This window comes from Triticum urartu, chromosome 5 (genome assembly GCF_003073215.2).
Source record: "Triticum urartu cultivar G1812 chromosome 5, Tu2.1, whole genome shotgun sequence".
In the NCBI taxonomy this organism is placed as follows: domain Eukaryota; kingdom Viridiplantae; phylum Streptophyta; class Magnoliopsida; order Poales; family Poaceae; genus Triticum; species Triticum urartu.
This window is the reverse complement of record NC_053026.1, coordinates 336,164,814-336,179,423: the sequence shown is the minus strand read 5'-3', so window position 1 is coordinate 336,179,423 and position 14,610 is coordinate 336,164,814.

Sequence of the window (14,610 nt, the reverse complement as noted above, 5' to 3'; positions counted from 1 at the left end):
CGTCTCCGGCTCGGTCTCTACTCCTATCTTACCATACAAGTATACAACAATATTGGTTTATGTCTACAAGCCTTAACCCACCTTTGGGCCTTGGGCCTTCATGAAGCGCCACCATTCATGTCTTCATGGGGATAACCGGCCTCTCCTGGCCGGTTTATGTCCAGTAGTAATATCCCCAACACCATCGGACGGTCCGGAGCGGAGGGGGTAGGTAGGTGGGCTAGATGGACTGTGTAGAGGGGCTTGGGCAGAGAGGAGAGGAAAGAAGGCAGCCCAGCAACCGTTTCTAGAGACCAAAAACGTTCGACGTTTTGACCGACTATAATGCCGCTATAGTTAACCGTTGGGGCATCAAACGGACTCCGAATGTGATGAAACTTGGCAGGCAGCCTACTGACAACATAACAACACCGCATGCCAACTTTCAACCCATTCCGAGAACATTTTCCAGCCACTTATAAATTAATATTTCGTACGTGCCGCGGGCACGTGCAAGTGTGTCTGGGCTCAGACCGGACAACGAAGAGAACTGGAGAACCCGGATGGATGCAAGTTTTGAAAATGTGATGATGCAATGCACATGGTGACATGGCAAGATGCAACACGCAAGAAAAGACATGGCAACAACAGCGAATAACTAGAAGACACCTGGCGCAACGGTCTCGGGGCGTTACAACACTCCACCACTACAAGAGGATCTCGTCCCGAGATCTAGGATGGCACCGGAGAGAAATGGAAGAGGAAGAGAAGAGGTAAAACTAAGTTGCTTCTTTGACAACCGAGTGAAACCACGAACCTTGAGAGGTTGAACAAATTGAAAGAAAGAATACAACAAAGATGAACAAAGTTGAAAACACTCCGGTTGGAAATGGAAGGCAATAATATAAACTTGGCAAAAATGAAAGCACTTGGATGAGACTCCGGTTAGAAGAGGAATGATAGACACAACACTCCGGTTAAAACAAGATAGAGAAGGAAAAAGAATGATAAAATTTGGATAGCACTCCGTCTGTGAGTGGAAAGAACTGAACGTGAACTTGACAAGATGAGATGACTAGAATGGAGGACACGACACTCTGGTTAAATGGATAAGCACGAAAAGAACAGAGTCCTCACAATTCGAGATGATGAGTGAAGAGAGCAACATCACAAAGCCTCCGGAAGAAATAATAGAAGATAGATCATTGGAATAATAGAATGGAGAAGAAAATGACAACTTCTGCCACGATTGGGCTTGGAAGGCACCCTTCCAATAAGGTTATAACGGAGTTGTTGGAAAAACCAACAACGAAACGAAAAAGCTTGTAGTGGGCTTATGGAAAAACTTCTCAAAATTTGAGGTGAAATTCTGCCACTAACGGAGTCAATTGCTTGCTTGAGAGCAACAAAGATATGAAAACTTCTTTCATCGCGAGAATAAGAGGAAACTTGGATTATTGATAAGCACCAAAATAGCAACATTCCTTAAGGAAGTCTTTAGATGAAATATAACCAAAGATAAGTCCAATGAAGAGATTTATGGGTTGCAAAGGATCTCATGAACGAATGAAAACGACGGGTTTAAAATATCTCATTCTTAACAACTTGCGAATCATGAAACACGAAAGAAATTGTCAAGAATGACATAACACCACCTCAAAAGATAAGGTAGAACGAATTGCACTTCGAAATGCAAGATGAAGAATACTTGAGCTCCTCTGAAAAGAATCTCGATGAACACTTCGATAAGGAATTAAATCCTTGATGAACCATCATGTAGAGCCTCCATGAAGAACTCTGGTAATAAAAGGATAATGAAAAGAAAGAGAAGTTGAAAACACGAGGTGAAGACTTGCAATGATTTAGATGGATCTTCGTGATGATATAATTGAGAGAGCTTGGAACTCCGGGAAAAGAAAAGATGAAACAATTGAAACCTAGAATTTTGATGAACCTCCTAAATAAGGAATTGGATTTACTCGATGAAACAGGAATAAGAATTACATTATGCTTATCCTTCACCAATTTAAATTGATGACTAGCAACGGATTTGGCATACTACTTATTCTCGTAGAAAGGATTAAGGAGAGATATAGCGTAATCTTGAGAAAGACTTCAAGAAACCACCGGTAGGGCTGGAAAGAACGAATGAATTGATATGATAACCAAGGAAGAGAATTCTTGAACGAACCACTGTAAGAATTGAAAATGAACGAAGAAAAAATAAAGAAACACCAGGAAGAATTATAAAAAGGACGAACATACTTGAGAGAATTTAGATGCAAGTGAACGAAGAGATCCCGAGCTGATTAGCGAATACTTGAATGATGCACCAGTAAGATTTGGAGAACGAGAGTTGAAAGCTGGAATGGATAATTTTGAGATGATGGGCTCTGGAGAATCAAACTGAAAAGACTCCTGAATTACTCCGGATGGGTGAAAAGAATTCTCACAATCAAAAACAATTATGAGAGGATGTCATCAAGCTAGAGCCCTGAATCTTGAAGAGAATGAAGCAAGATTTAAGAGAAACTCTTCTTCGGTCTTCACAAACCCGAGAATGACGACGAGAAACACCACCATGAATTGTTGAGACACTCTGAAATAATGAAGAATAGAAAGATTGAGCCAATGAGGAAAAGAATTTGAAAGATCTTGGAGAAAGATATGACTGATGACAATTCTTTCCTACATCAAACTTTGCAATGAATTTGATAATAACTATGAAAAGAATTAGAAGAGTTAGGTAAGTTCCTGGAGAAAGACTTGTGGGTTAGGGCCCACTCAAAAGAAACACCGTTGAACGATTGCTTAGGAAGAGATAATGCACCGGTTGATTTGAACGTCTTGAACGAGGTAACAACCTCGAAATAGCTTGGAAGGAATAAGAATGGAAACCTGAATCTTCTAGGATATCTTCAGCACTCCCGAACAAATGAATGGCGAGAAGTGGATGGTTAAGAGGTGCACCGGCATGAGAAAACATGTGAAACAAGGAAAGGAATGTAATCAACACTGAAGGCTTGAATTTAGTCCACCGGGGAAGAAAGAGGACGAAGAAGGAAAGAATGATGAACTTGTAGCTCGTGAGCATCTCCATGAGAAATCGCCGGTTAAGAACATTGACGGAAAAGAATGAAGAGTCTTCGCATGAATAAAATGGATACTTGATTAAGAAATCTGAGTCTTTGAATAAAATGGTAGGAGGGCGGGAAAACAAAGGCAACTTGGGGCCAGAAGAAACGAACAATGTTGGGAAAACTGAGAAGTGATCTTGCGAATGTTGAAATGATTGGATCCACTTGAAGAGAAGCACGCCAGTTGGAAAAGAATTTACAGGACAATCTCGATAAACAAGAAAGATTAGCATCCACATAGATATATGAGAACACCGCTTAGAAAAGGTATGGAATCTACATTTGACATTGAAGCAACTCGAATACCACAACTGAAAACAAAACAAAGATTGGCTTGCAAAATAAGCCAGAAACAAACATATGATAGATCCCATATCGTATCATGTGTCTATTGGAAAGATATCCTACGAGATACTCTAATTCCCACCTATAAACTCCAGAAACTTTCTGGTTATGCAATCAGGTGTTGGGGATACAAGGGAAGCATAACTAACAATCCCTACATCCAACTGTATCCATCCTTCAACACATAACCAAGTGTGACGCCCCCGATTTGACCGTACACTAATCATACACACAAAAGTGTACGATCAAGATCAGGGACTCACGGGAAGATATCACAACACAACTCTACAATAAAAAAAATAAGTCATACAAGCATCATATTACAAGCCAGGGGCCTCGAAGGCTCGAATACAAGAGCTCGATCATAGACGAGTCAGCGGAAGCAACAATGTCTGAGTACAGACATAAGTTAAACAAGTTGCCTTAAGAAGGCTAGCACAAACTGGGATACAGATCGAAAGAGGCGCAGGCCTCCTGCCTGGGATCCACCTAAACTACTCCTGATCATCGTCAGTGGGCTGCACGTAGTAGTAGGCACCTCCCGAGTAGTAGTAGTCGTCATCAACGGTGGCGTCTGGCTCCTGGACTCCAACGTCTGGTTGCAGCAATCGGATATAGGAAAGGGAAAAGGGGGAGAAAAGCAACCGTGAGTACTCATCCAAAGTACTCGCAAGCAAGGAGCTACACTACATACGTATGCATTGGTATCAAATGGAATAAGGGTATCATAAGTGGACTGAACTGCAGAAAGCCGGAATAAGAGGGGGATAGCTAGTCCTATCGAAGACTACGCTTCTGGTAACCTCCATCTTGCAGCAGGAGAAGAGAGTAGATGGTAAGTTCACCAAGTAGCATCGCATAGAATAATCCTAACTGATGATCCTCCCCTCGTCGCCCTGTGAGAGAGCGGCCACCAGTTGTATCTGGCACTTGGAAGGGTGTGTTTTATTAAGTATCCGGTTCTAGTTGTCATAAGGTCAAGGTACAACTCCAAGTCATCCTGTTACCAAAGATCATGGCTATCCGAATAGATTAACTTCCCTGCAGGGGTGCACCACATAACCCAACACGCTCTGTAACATCCCAAATTTCCAATTTGGAATGTTATACCTTAGATCATCATTGCATATCATATTTTATTTTGCATTTTGGTTGATCCTAGAAATTCTACGCAACTCAATGACCCACGGAGAGAGTTGGGGATTTCGTTATTTAAATATTTGAGTTTTCTCAAATTTTGAGAATAGGATCATTTGATTTTATTTACTTTATCATCAATTATTTCTATTACAAAAATATGAGAGAGGTAATAAACTGACTTCCCAAAATAAAGAAATATTGAGGATTTAAGAATAAAATCAAATAAGTTTTTATTTCGGAGTTTTTCGGTGTTTTATTTGAATTTAGGAAAAATGTGTGTTTTTCAAAATTGCACTTAGGTCCCAAATAAATGTTCACCTTGTGCGGCTTGATTTTAGAAGCCCGTGAAAATTTATTTCGGAATTTTTGGAGTCCGTTTAGTATTCTTTTTATTTTTTTTCTTCTGCGCATAATTATTAAAAAAACGAACCGACCTAGGGCCGTGTCTGACTAGGACTCCCGGCCCATTAGGCTATTTAAGCCGGGGGGAGGCCCAGCCAGAGCTAACCCTAGCCCGAGCCGCCCCCAGCCTCCAGCCGCCGCCGCCGCCCCGCCGCCGCCGCCGCACGCTCGCCGAGGTTCGCTGCCGCCTCGAAATCCGCGCCATTTTTTTTTGTTTTTTTTCGAAAAACCATTCGGTTTTTCCGTCGGTTTTTTTAGATTCGGTTTTTTAAATAGATCGGTTTTTCCGGTTTATTTAAATAGTGAGCGTTCGTTCGTTCTAGCGAACGTTCGTCGTTTTTCTTTTTCTCGGATTAAATCCGCGATTTTTCGGATCGCGATTCCTGATCCGATTTTCGTTTTAGTATAACTTTTCGCTCGTTTATCGGAATCAGGCGATTCAAGCGCCTAGAGTTTCGTCTCGAAACCCTCTATCTGTTTAACCAACTTAAACCAGTTTTTTCTACTGTAAAATTTGCCCTAGATCCAGATTAGTAGAACGAAGTTGTTTTCTTTCGCCGTTTGACTTTCGTTGCTCCATTCGATTTGATTCTTTTTGCCAACCGGAGTTCTTAAATTGAACCTTATGGTTAGTTCTCTTATTTGAGTTTTACCCGTGCATTAGATGAGTACTAATTGTATGCTTGTTTGTTTGTCTGTGATAGAATACTCGGAGTGCGCCGCTTGTTACTTCGAATCGCTAGGTTTCCCGGATCTTCAGCAAGGCAAGTAACACTTTGATCATACCTTTCCTACTACCCAGTTTTATTGCATTAGATCAATCCCCACACATTGCATGATTAGAATCTAATTAAATTGTGGGATGGGAAGTAGTTGAGGTAGTACCTATTACCTGTTTATCAAACCTTTGGGAGTTACTTCTACGTTTGCTTTTTATGCCATGCTATGCTAGTAGATGTGGATTGGGTGAGTGATATCCATGACAGATGTGAGTTTTGTTAATTAATGGTTTATCTAAGGTGGCAACTTAAACACACATCTGGGTGGATTGAGGCACCTGGGTATTCCAGGACTTGCCTGTTTTCTTTTGGACCACCACCCAGGCTCAAAGGGATCATGATACTATTCATACTAGAAACTTCCGTGTGCAGCCACAAGCTATTATGGGCTCTAGCATAGTTGACTAAGTTGTGCGAACTCTTACAGTGGTAGACTAGCAGATGTAGGGGATGTAGGTGGTACGGTCTACCCGATCGTAAGGTGCTAGCGCTTCTGAAAGACTATGTCTCGGTCATCTGTCTTCTCAAACACCATGTAGTGCGAGAAACCAAACGGAGGCGATCGAGTCTTGTGGGGAAAAGTGTTCAAACCTCTGCAGAGTGTACTAAACTAATCATGATTAGCCGTGTCCCCAGTTATGGACATCTTGAGTATCTAGTACCTGGATTATCATGTGAATCTCAACATGTTACTCTAAATTAATTTTGTTGGGTTATGTTTAATGATGATGTTTAATTGGGATTGAGAATGCTGTCAACCATTCTCAATGTTTAACAACTACCATGATAGTTAAATAAATCTATTCCTTTGAAGTAGGGAAAAATTGGCTTTACGCAAAACTGTAACCATAGAGCTTTCCACCAGCCAAATATGCATATAGTATAGTTCTTTCATTCCATTACTCTCTATGTGTTACCTTGCCAACATATTCCATGTGCTGACCCGTTTCGGGCTGCAACGTTAATGTTGCAACCTTTTCAGACGATGATTAAGGAGTTTTTAGGTCATGGTTCTATACTCAATGATGCCGTTGGAGTTGATGGACTCACTCATCTTCCATGCCTTCCGCTGTTATCGTTATTAGATGGCCTTAAGCCATATTTATTGTAATAAATTCTCTATTGAGACACTCAATGTAATAAGTGTGTGATTGCTACTCTGCTATAAATCCTCTGAGTACTGTGTGGTTTCAGCATTACTGGTCCAGGGATGACACCGGAGCACGGAGATCAGACTGTTTGAGGTCTGGTCGCTACAGAAATGGTATCAAAGCACACGCTGACTGTAGGACACGACCACTAAGCTAAAATACCTAGATCACTATCCATTCTCTTCTCTTCTGACTCCTCATCTTTTCTACTCTTTAGGATGGTGGATGCAAGGAATAAGTTCACGCAACCGGATGAAGATACGCCCTTTGGACGTCACTTGAAGGAAGTCACTAGATACCTGAATATAGGAGTACCAAGCTTCACCAGAACCTACAACGCCACTTTACCTGAAGAAGAGCGTTGGATGATTCAAGTTCAAGTTCCAGGAAGGACGTTCATGCCAGTCACTGAGCCCATAGAGTTTTCTTTTGGATGCACCAACTTGGAGTCTAGGAAAGAGCATGGCAGCTCACATCGCCATGGGACGCATTGGAGAAGTCTACCACAAGGATCTCAAGGATACTATCTACTAGATTTGTGGGCGCCGAGATGAACACTGGGAGATGATCAGCACCAGGAAGGATAGATCAATCGCAGCTTTTATCCAGGAGTTAAACCAGCACATTCGACGACAGGAGAACCAGATGTGCGCCGACATGATAGATCTGAAGAAGGCTAAGACTAGAATCAAGGAACTGGAGGAAGAACTCAAGGCTACACGTGAAGATTATGAAGAGGAAATTGAAGTATTGGTGGAGAAGAATGACGACCTGATCAAGAAGATTGGAATATTTATGGGAAGCCCTATGCCAGTAGAGGAAGACGAAGAACCCAAGGAGATTAGCCCGAAAGACTACATCATCATCGACGGCACCGATTCGGATCCAGATAGTAGCGATGATGACTATGTTGATGAAGCTGGAGCAGATATCATGGAGTCTACAACCGAAGAATATTTCTAGTAGACCACCTCATCAGTAGTAGTAGTCCACCATGTAAATATAGTAGTCCGAGCACTTTTGCGATAGATAGATCGATTGTATGCCCTTGTTTGATTGAATGAAGTGAATTGTTTGCTTTTGCCTCATGTGCATATGGGTAGTGTTTTCTCTTTAGACCCCCTCTATTCTTACATCTCATCTTTTCTAAAACCCCTCAGATGCCTCCGAGACATGACCCTGGATTCACCTTTCCACCGGAGCTCACCCAGTTGATCCAGCAACAGAACACATTGATGCAGTTGCTAGTCCAGAATCAGAATCAAGGGAACAACAACAACAACCCACCACCACCACCACCTGTTGATCACTTATCCCGTTTTCTTAGGCTGAATCCGCCGGTGTTTTCCAGTAGCACCCAGCCGATAGTAGTAGATGATTGGCTCCGCAAGACAGCTAGGGAATTGACCATAGCAGGATGCACAGATGCAGAGAAGGTGAAGTTTGCCGCACATCAGCTAGAAGGATCCGCAGCATCATGGTGGGAGAATTTCACAGCCACTTTCCCAGTCGACACTGTCACATGGGACCAGTTTCAGCAGGCTTTTTGTACTGCCCATGTTTCAGCAGGAGCTATGGCCATGAAGAAGCGTGAGTTTCGCAACTTGCGCCAAGGAGGACGGACAGTTGGCCAGTATGTGGAGGACTTTAGTAAGTTAGCACGTTATGCCCCAGATGACGTCGCTACGGATGCAGCAAAGCAGGAGAAGTTTCTGGAAGGACTGAATGATGAGTTGAGCATGTAGTTGATGGTAGCAACCTTCAACAACTACCAGGAGTTGGTAGATCGTGCTCTTATGATTGAAGGGAAGCAGCAGCAAATTGAGAATCGCAAGAGGAAGTATGTACAAGAAAAGTACAATTCAGGAGCTCAGCAGAAGCCACGTTTTACCCCTAGACCGGGAGGACATTTTCAGCATACCCATGGAGGAGGTAGCTCGCACAATCACAATGGCACCAAGAATGGCAATGGCAATGGAGGAAGCAACGGCCAGAACCGCACCAACCCATCAACCCTAGACAAGAAGGACCTAAGCCAAGTCACTTGCTTTAAGTGTCAGAAGACCGGACATTATGCTAATGAATGTCCTGAAGGCCAAAATGGCAATGGAAGTTCTGGGAAGAAGCCGAACCCTTTCAACAGGGGACAAGTGAACCATGTTAGCGTGGAGGAGGTTGAAGCTCAGCCCGATGCAGTAATAGGTAAGTTTTTGGTTTAAGTCATTTACTACACTCGTTCTTTTGATACTGGTGCATCGCATTCATACATCTCAAGGGGATTCATGGATAAGTATAACCTATCAACCCAAGTCCTTAGGTCACCCATGCTAGTAACCTCGCCTGGAGCAGAGTATGTGGCTAGTCTATGGTGTGATCGGTTACCATTAAGGATTGGTTACTATGTTTTTCCCTCAGACCTAATAGTATTGGAATCTCAAGGATTGGATGTGATATTAGGCATGGATTGGTTATCAAAGTATGAAGGGAATATTGAATGTGCTAGTAAGTCAATTTTGCTTACCACCCTAGAAGGGAGAAGGATCAAGTATGTATCCCGGCATGTGCTAAAGAGGACTCAAGTAAATTGCTTAACAGGAGTTGTGCAGGAGGAAGTACCAGTGGTAAGGGATTTCCCTGAAGTATTTCCAGAGGAGTTGCCAGGCATTCCACCGGATAGAGATATTGAGTTTTTGATTGAGCTATTGCCAGGCACCGGGCCAATATCAAAGAGACCATATAGGATGCCAGCAAAGGATTTGGTGGAAATTAAGAAGCAGATTAAGGAGTTACTGGATAAGGGATATATTCGCCCAAGTTCTTCACCTTGGGGATCGCTAGTACTTCTAGTGGAGAAGAAGGATGGATCGTTAAGGATGGTTGTTGATTATTGAGGATTGAATGAAGTAAAGATCAAGAACAAGTACCCACTACCAATGATCAACGATCTGTTTGATCGATTGCAAGGAGCTAAGGTATTTTCCAAGATCGATCTGCGATTGGAGTACCACCAGTTGAAGATTCGAGAACAGGATATTCCGAAGACAACTTTTACCACCAGGTATGGGCTGTACGAGTATACCGTTATGTCATTTGGTCTGACTAACGCACCTGCCTATTTTATGAACATGATGAACAAAGTGTTTATGGAGTTCTTGGATAAGTTCATTGTAGTGTTCATTGATGATATCCTGGTTTACTCGAAGAATTAAGAGGAGCATAAGGAACATTTGCGACTAGTACTTGAGAAACTCAGAGAATATCAATTATATGCCAAGTTCAGCAAATGTGAGTTTTGGTTGAAGGAAGTAGGATTCCTCGGACACGTTATGTCCACAGAAGGTATAGCAGTTAATCCCACTAAAGTTGAAACCGTGACCAAGTGGGAAGCCCCAACAATAGTTGGAGAGATGCGGAGTTTTCTTGGACTCGCAGGATACTACCGAAGATTTATTGAGAATTTCTCAAAGGTTGCGAAGCCTATGACTGAGTTATTGAAGAAAGATACCAAGTTCATATGGACGGAGGAATGTGAGGCTAGTTTCCAGGAGTTGAAGAAATGCTTGGTTACCTCACCAGTGTTGATTTTGCCAGACCAGACCAAAGATTATGAGGTGTATTGCGACGCTTCACGTCGAGGACTTGGAGCAGTGCTTATGTAGGAAGGGAGAGTTGTTTCATATGCCTCAAGACAACTGAAACCTCATGAGTTGAATTATGCCACGCATGATTTGGAGTTAGCAACCATAGTGCATGCATTGAAAACATGGAGGCATTTCCTCATTGGAAATCATTGTGAGGTGTACACGGATCATAAGAGTTTGAAGTACATTTTCACACAGAAGGAGTTGAATCTCAGACAAAGGAGATGGTTGGAGCTCATCAAGGATTATGATATGAGATTGCATTATCACCCCGGAAAGGCTAATGTAGTAGCTGAAGCATTAAGCCGTAAGAGCCATGTCAATACATTAATGACGGGAGAAATACCAAGGGAGCTAGCAGAAAATCTTCATGAACTATGTTTGGAAATAGTTCCGAGAGGCTATGTAGCAGCATTGGAGATTCAGTCAACTTTGATGGATAGAATCAGAGAAGCTCAAAGGACTGACAAAGAGATTGCCTCCATTAAGGAGAAACTTAGCAAAGGAAAAGCTAAGGGATTTCGTGAGGATGAGCACGACACCCTATGGTTTGAAGACCGTGTTTACATGCCCAATGACCCGGAGATCAGGAAGTTGATATTGCAAGAGGCACACGACTCACCCTATTCAATTCACCCAGGAAATACCAAGATGTACTTGGATCTGAAGGATATTTTCTAGTGGACCAGAATGAAGAAGGATATTGCGGAGTATGTAGCAGTTTGTGATGTATGTCAGAGACTAAAGGCAGAGCATCAGAAGCCAGCAGGATTGTTACAACCATTGCCGATACCCGAATGGAAGTGGGATAAGTTAGGCATGGATTTTATCACAGGATTACCCAGGACTCGTTCAGGCTATGACTCAATTTGGATTGTAGTCGATCAATTGACGAAAGTAGCTCATTTCATCCCAGTAAAGACCACTTACACCAGTGCTAAGTTGGCAAAGATATACATGACCAAGATCGTATGTTTGCATGGAGTTCCAAGGAGTATCGTATCAGATAGAGGAACCCAGTTTACCTCAAAGTTCTGGAAGCAGTTGCACGAAACTTTGGGTACCAGGCTAGAATTCAGTACAGTTTTTCATCCACAGACAGATGGACAGACCGAGAGAGTCAATCAGATTTTGGAGGATATGCTGAGAGCTTGTGCGCTAGATTATGGATCTAGTTGGGACGACAATTTGCCATATGCAGAGTTCTCTTACAACAACAGTTACCAAACCAGCTTGAAGATGGCCCCGTTCGAAGCATTGTACGGAAGGAGGTGCAGGACACCGTTATCGTGGGATGAAGTTGGAGACCGCCAGTTGTTTGGACCTGACTTGATTAAAGAGTCTGAACAGAAGGTGAAGTTGATTCGCAATAGGCTCAAGGTAGCCCAGTCCAGACAGAAAAGTTATGCAGATTCTAAACGCAAGGAGACAGTTTACGAAGTCGGAGATAGAGCTTATCTTCGAGTATCTCCACTTCGGGGAACAAAGCGTTTTGGAGTTAAAGGGAAGTTAGCGCCACGATTTGTAGGACCATATCGAGTTTTGGAGCGTATGGGAGAAGTGGCCTACAAGTTGGAATTGCCCGAAGGATTGTTGGGAGTTCATGATGTGTTCCACATTTCTCAGTTAAAGAAATGTCACGCGGAGATGGCTGACATACCGTTGAGAGACACAGTGCCCTTGGAAACTATTCAGTTGGATAACGATTTGACCTACGAGGAGAAACCAGTTAAGATCCTCGAGTTTGCCAGTCGAGTCACTCGCAGCAAGGTTATCAAGTTTTGCAAAGTTTAGTGGAGCCACCACACGGAGAATGAAGCCACCTGGGAACGAGAGGAAGATTTGCTCAAAGACCACCCTCACCTATTTTCTAGCCAACCCGAATCTCGAGGGCGAGATTCATCTTAAGGGGGGTAGGTTGGTAACATCACAAATTTCCAATTTGGAATGTTATACCTTAGATCACCATTGCATATCATATTTTATTTTGCATTTTAGTTGATCCTAGAAATTCTACGCAACTCAATGAACCACGGAGAGAGTTGGGGATTTCGTTATTTTCATATTTGAGTTTTCTCAAATTTTGAGAATAGGATCATTTGATTTTATTTATTTTATCATCAATTATTTATATTACAAAAATATGAGAGAGGGAATAAAATGACTTTCCCAAAATAAAGAAATATTGAGGATTTAAGAATAAAATCAAATAAGTTTTTATTTTGGAGTTTTTCGGTGTTTTATTTGAATTTAGGAAAAATGTGCGTTTTTCAAAATTGCATTTAGGTCCCAAATAAATGTTCACCTTGTGCGTCTTGATTTTAGAAGCCCGAGAAAATTTATTTCGGAACTTTTGGAGTCCGTTTAGTATTTTTTTTTATTTTTTTTCTTCTGCGCGTAATTATTAAAAAAACGAACCGACCTAGGGCCGTGTCCGACTAGGACTCCCGGCCCGTTAGGCTATTTAAGCCGGGGGGAGGCCCAGCCAGAGCTAACCCTAGCCCGAGCCGCCCCCAGCCCCCAGCCGCCGCCGCCGCCTCGCCACCTCGCCGCTGCCACCGCCCCGCCGCAGCCTCGCCGCCGCCGCCGCACGCTCGCCGAGGTTCGCCGCCGCCTCGAAATCAGCGCCGTTTTTTTTTTATTTTTTCGAAAAACTGTTCGGTTTTTCCGTCGGGTTTTTTTCGATTCGGTTTTTTTTAAATAGATCGGTTTTTCCGGTTTATATAAATAGTGAGCGTTCATCCGTTCGTTCGTTCTAGCGAACGTTCGTCGTTTTTCTTTTTCTCGGATTAAATCCGCAATTTTTCTGATCGCGATTCCTGATCCGATTTTCGTTTTAGTATAACTTTTCACTCGTTTATCGGAATCAGGCGATTCAAGCGCCTAGAGTTTCGTCTCGAAACCCTCTATCCATTTAACCAACTTAAACCAGTTTTTGCTACTGTAAAATTTGCCCTAGATCCAGATTAGTAGAACAAAGTTGTTTTCTTTCGCCGTTTGACTTTCGTTGCTTCGTTTGATTTGATTCTTTTTGCCAACCGGAGTTCTTAAATTGAACCTTCTGGTTAGTTCTCTTATTTGAGGTTTACCCATGCATTAGATGAGTACTTATTGTATGCTTGTTTGTTTGTCTGCGATAGAATACCCGGAGTGCGCCGCTTTTTACTTCGAATCGCTAGGTTTCCCGGATCTTCAGCAAGGCAAGTAACACTTTGATCATACCTTTCCTACTACCCAGTTTTATTGCATTAGATCAATCCCCACACATTGCATGATTAGGATCTAATTAAATTGTGGGATGGGAAGTAGTTGAGGTAGTACCTATTACCTGTTTATTATCAAACTTTTGGGAGTTACTTCTACGTTTGCTTATTATGCCATGCTATGCTAGTAGACATGGATTGGGTGAGTGATATCCATGACAGATGTGAGTTTTGTTAATTAATGGTTTATCTAAGGTGGCAACTTAAACACACATCTAGGTGGATTGAGGCACCTGGGTATTCCAGGACTTGCTTGTTTTCTTTTGGACCGCCACTCAGGCTCAAAGGGATCATGAGACTATTCATACTAGAAACTTCCGTGTGCAGCCACAAGCTATTATGGGCTCTAGCATAGTTGATTAAGTTGTGTGAACTCTTACAGTGGTAGACTAGCAGATGTAGGGGATGTAGGTGGTACGGTCTACCCGATCGTAAGGTGCTAGCGCTTCTGAAAGACTATGTCTCGGTCATCCGTCTTCTCAAACACCATGTAGTGCGAGAAACCAAACGGAGGCGATCGAGTCTTGTGGGGAAAAGTGCGCAAACCTCTGCAGAGTGTACTAAACTAATCATGATTAGCCGTGTCCCCAGTTATGGACATCTTGAGTATCTAGTACCTGGATTATCATGTGAATCTCAACATGTTACTCTAAATTAATTTTGTTGGGTTATGTTTAATGATGATGTTTAATTGGGATTGAGAATGCTGTCAACCATTCTCAATGTTTAACAACTACCATGATAGTTAAATAAATCTATTCCTTTGAAGTTGG